The following is a 5,431-nucleotide window of genomic DNA, read 5'->3' as shown; positions in this document are numbered from 1 at the left end:
TTATTATTTGTTTTTATGCCATCCAGCAAGATTTGCTAGTTGAAAGCCCCTTCGGCTCTTAGTTAAAATTGATTTGTTTTGGAATATCTGTTAAGAGACAGCAAGGAAAGGCACTAACCCCCCAGTTGCAACTGGAAGGGTGAGAACTGCAACACTTGTCATTCAGGCCTAAGGCTTCCCTTTCCTTTTGTGCCTTTACAGTCCCTGTGAACAGACAAAATAGGTTGGATTTTGTTCAAAAGCTTTCTCTGGCTCCTTTCCAAGAGCGGCAGGTATCAAACTCCTTGTTACTTTTGAAGGTGCTCTACAACATACTCAGTGTTATCTTAACAATTACACATTTGTGCCAGTTTTAAAGATCAGAAGGATGCCCTTCCCCCAAACCAAGTCTGCATCTTCAAAAATAGAACTTCTCCAAGCACGACTGCTCCCAGCGCACACTAAAATGCTCATGATGCTGCTTGTGTGTGAAGACCCTGAATTGAGCTTTGTTTTCAAAACATTTGAAGAGTTTTCCAGCCTTGTATACATTCCTCCCCTGTCCACGCTTAGTAACAGGAGAAAATAACTTCAATCTGCAGTGCAAGGAGCAGAATTTTATTCTGGGAGGAATAGTGGAGAGAGATCAGATGAGAAAGAGCTGGCTGTAATAGTGCTTACTACATTTCTGTCAGCTGTGAGGTGCAGAATAATCGTGTCCCACCCACTGTGTGCAAACATTTGTGAGCTGAGTGGTACAGCAAACCAAATGCCAGTCATTCATTTCCTTCTGGTGGCTTTGCTTTACTCTTTCTTTTAGGTGCTCCTATGTCTGCCATTCCTGTGGTAGCTGAGCACCTCACACCCTCTAATGTAGCTATGCCTCACAACACCCTGTTACCCCAGAATTTGACATTCCTGCATGTACCCCAGGACTTGACAGTATCGCAGTCAGACATTTTGTATGTTCAGCCACTGCTGGCTGAAAACTAAACATCACATAGCTAGGAAATCTTAGGCCTTTGAGACAGTCCAACAGCTGCCTACTTGCAGTTTGTTAATTAGACTGGGAGGATGGGCCAGAGTGTTTTTAGTGTTAACTAAAAAAAAAAAAGCTACCTTGGTTTTAGGTGCCCCTGACATGTTGTACCTAAAAATATTGTTTTTAAATAATAAGTAGTTAACACTTAAATTGGTGATGCAGTAAAGGTTGCTACACTGACCCACTTGGAGTCACTAGAGGTTATATGCTTAAGTTAGCTATAAAAAAAATAGGTAAAAGTATATACCTCAGAGCATTCTGAGGGAGTTTTTCTTAGTGCAAGGAGCTGACACTTCCAGTCCGCATGAGCCGGACAGAAAGAGGGCCTCTAGAAGTCCAGCTGGTGATCACTTGAAACCATCTCAGACTATGGGTAACTATATTTGAAATGTCCTAAACTTACTGCATGTGTGTGTGCTTAATATCTAATAAATAAGTTTTAAATAAGAGCACACTTGCTTTTATCAATCAGATGGAATTGCTGTGTTCCCATTGATTTATTCCTGACACTGCCTAAAGAGCAACAGTTAAGTTACCACTGCTTTGGGTTCTGAAAACCCCAGATAACAGATTTGGCAAGCCAGGCATGGTGGAGAGGAAGGGAACAATTGATACAAACGGTCTGTGTGTTTGGCATAGGGGAGGATGACACAGAACAGGGTTGCAAACCTGTAATTTTCTGTGGTGTAGTCCTGATTTGATGTACAGATTTAGGGCTCAGGTTGAGTGAGAAAATGTCAGAAGGACAGAACATCTGAAAAGTTAGAGATAGTGTTGGAATACAGCTTGATTGATTTTTGTACAGGAGCATAGTAATGGTTTTTGGAAGTCTGGAGCTTTTGTCAGCCCCAGTGCATTCCTGCAGCTCTGGAAGCAATGGGAAACCTAGGTTAGTGTGGGAATGTGGATGGCAGCGACAGTTTTAGCGGAGTTGCCAAAGGAGTCCCAGGATAAGACCCAGGCAGGTCACGGGGAATGTAAGAGAAATCTTTGCTCTCAGAGCCATGTTGGGAGAGCAAAAGGAAATAGTGGCTAGGATCAGAGGGAGTTGTAACCTAGGAGAGGGTTGTTGCTGTCTGTACTTTTCTTGACTTTGTTTTTTGTTTTTTCCTAAGTTTTACACACACACACACACACACACCCACCCACACACACCATTTCCCCTGCTCCTCTTGTCCTCTTTATTCCCCCTTCTGCTTCTTCTCTTCCTCTTCTCCCCCCGCCTTGCTTCCTCTCACTCCCCTGCCGTCTCTGCTGTTTTTCTTCTTTTGTGTCTTTTGGTTTTGAAAGTTAAGGGATAATGCACAGCTGAAAGTATTTTACTGTCCTTGAAGATATGGTTGCCAAGCAATAAGACTGCTTGGAAGCAGTTTTGACAAAAGCAGTAATTAAACAAAAGAAGGATTGGGCCCACTGCCATAAGGAGCTGTGGCTTTGCATGAACCAATCTCATTTAAAGCAATAACCCTCCCATTTAAGGTTTTAAAGGAAGCCAAGGGTTAAAGAGGAGAAAAGAGAAGGGAAACAGGCCCTACAAAAGTTGGGGCAGAGCCCACATCCCTGGTGGGTGGAAATTTGGAGAGTGGCTGTTGTAACTTAATGCTGGGATACAGCTCAAAACCAAAGCTGCTGGAACTTTTTAACCCCAGCACAATCAGACTGTGTAAAAGCTAGAGCCCCAGGCAACATGACCCTGACTGGCCATTGGGAGACATCTGTCTGTTTTATTGGGAGTGGTGAGCATTAGATGCTTGATGTGTGTATTCTGTTGATATCGTGCCATGTACATGTTTCTATTCACTGTGTGAAGGTTCTTCCACCGGGAATGGGCGTGTGTCCTGAGCCCATGGAGGCAGAGCCCGGAGCCCTAAATGACACCCATAAATTGTGCAGGCAACCTAGGTCATTTGGACCGAATTGATAGAACCAGACACAGTAGATGGACAGGATACCTGTGCCTTTCTACCAGCCAAGGTTTGAAACCTAGTGGCAGGATGACCACACCAGACATCAAAAAAAGGGACCAGGAGGGGTGGGGGCTATCTGAGGAGCCCACCCTCCTTGCTAAATGGGTAGCGGAATGAGGTCTGTCCCCATGGGGACAGGATGCTTTCCAGGGAAAGGAAGCACTTTAGCCCACTTATAAGGGGTTTGAAGTATACTGTAATGACATGAAGCCGAAACCAGAGAAAGGTGCGATAAAGGCAGCATTAGGGAAAGCTGCCAGTAATCTTTCGAGTTTAGGGTTACTCCAGGAAAAAGTAGCTGTGTTGCAGGGATTGTACTTGGTGACTAAGTCTTTACCAGCAAAATGCAACACTTAAGAAACTTAATGCAAAAAGCATAAGAATTAGCTCCATGATGCTATAAAAACACAACTCTCTAAAAGAATGGAAGGTTTAAGATTACAAAACCATGTTGCCAGTGAAACTTTAAAAGTTATGGCAGCAAAGAATGATATAAAGCTAAGATATGATAAAATTGATGCAGAAATCCTAGTTACAGCCCTGATCCTCAACCCCAGAACCAGTATAGGTCTCCAAAGGAGGCAGAAGCCAACCTGAAAGAAACAATTGATGGGCTTTTGAACCAAAGCGTTTTTAGTGGAACAATCAAGCTGCCCTCTGGCCCATCCTTAAAAGTGATGGCAGAACTTGGAGGCTGGTAGTGGATTTTTCCCTTCTTAATTGGGTGACTCTGCTGATGGAGGGCTGCTCTCAGCCCCCCTACACCTGGGGCAAGTGGAGGGTCCACTGCAGCTGCCTGGGCTCCCTGGCTGGGCTCCACACTAACCTGGCCAGGGGGTGGGGCCTTGGGGGAAAGGGGCCGGGGTCTGCCCTGGTGAAAAGTGGACAGGCCAGCCCCTTCCCCCTGCCCTTTCAACAAGTGGGAGGGCCCTGGCCTCCCTGGTTCCAGCACCACTGCCTGGAGCTTATGTCTCCAAAACTTTAGAGAGAGAATTTGCCCCCTGTGAGGAGGTGGTTTTGGCACTAGTTTGGGCTTTTACAGCATTGAAAATATCTGATGGGATTGTCCCCTGTGTTACTGAAAACTGCCCACTACCTAGTGAAATATGCCCTAAGCAAATCAGGGCTAATGAATTTGCTGAGCACAAATGGGCGATCAAAGCACAGTTAAAAGTTAAAGAGCCTCCTCCCAGGGAAAAAGGGACTTAGGCCCAGATGGCTGTAAGTACAAGTTAAGTTTAGTTAAATGTTTAAATTATGCTTAAATGTATACCTCCCACTATATAGGGAGGAAAGATGTTTTGTTTTGCTTATTGTTTTGGATTATTAATTGTGTGGCTGCTGAAAGACCTTGGAGATGATGCATTCCTGTGGGCTGTTTTGACTGGCATTTGGATTGCAGGCCTACTCCTCTGATAGTGTGAATCCAGAACCTGTTGTACCCACAGTGTAGGAAAACTTCCCATGGGCGACCGTGGTGTGCAAAGTGAATGACGTAGTGGAAACTGATGTTGACCCTGGTGACTTGGTGGCCTCCTGGAAGTGGTTAAATATCAATGGGACAGAAGTGACCTCACCCAAGAGACACCTGCAGATGCCACAATGAAGGGCTCTCTGCTGGTGGAAGGAAAAAAGCAACACTGATGTAGGACTTTGAGACTGCAAATTGGTGACAAACTCTAGCTTAAATTTGAGTTCTCTTTCCACCTGTAAACCCCTTTGTGTTCATTGATAAACTGGCATCCCCAACTGGACAGCACCAGGGGGAAAGACTTCATTTTAGGCTGAAGCAGTCCCATTTATACCCAAACATTGGGCAGGAAAGTCTGGGGGAGGCAAGACTACAGATAGTGACACCAGAAGGGGAATGAAAGGTTCTTTTGCCTTGCATTTGGAAGGCCCTGGGTCCTCAGAATTTTTTTTTTTTTAATGTTTGAATAATAGGGTGGTTAAATAGTGCTTTGGTAACATAGTTATTAATATGTAGTCCAATATAACAGAAAAATGGCTCCTTCAAAAACCCCATAAAATAAAAGGTATAAAAATGTAAATTCTGAAACCACCTGTAATTAATTTAATCAAAGCATATGTGGTTCAAATGAATTAAAAAGTCAAATTATGGTCCGTATGTAACTGTACAGTAAACTATGTATTTTTAAAAAGTTGTCTGCTAAGGTGAGGTTCACATCTTGGCAATAGAACCCCATTGTGGAAAGTTTGTCCAACGATCATATAAGGGCTGAAGGAATTAAATAAAGCTTTATAATATTTCTAAACCCTGCAAAAACTGGGAGGGAAAGGAATATTTTGGGAGCAATTGGTACTGGGGTAAAAGTTCTTAATAGTAAAAATTAAAAAGTTGTTATAAATAAAATAAATGCAGTGGGGCAATACCTAAAAAATTTAGCCAGACCCCTGAGGCTATCCTTAAATCAGCTAAGCT

Source organism: Terrapene carolina, unplaced genomic scaffold (genome assembly GCF_002925995.2).
Source record: "Terrapene carolina triunguis isolate 2854851 unplaced genomic scaffold, T_m_triunguis-2.0 Scaffold180, whole genome shotgun sequence".
Classification (NCBI taxonomy): domain Eukaryota; kingdom Metazoa; phylum Chordata; order Testudines; family Emydidae; genus Terrapene; species Terrapene triunguis.
Note: the sequence above shows the minus strand (reverse complement) of the source record.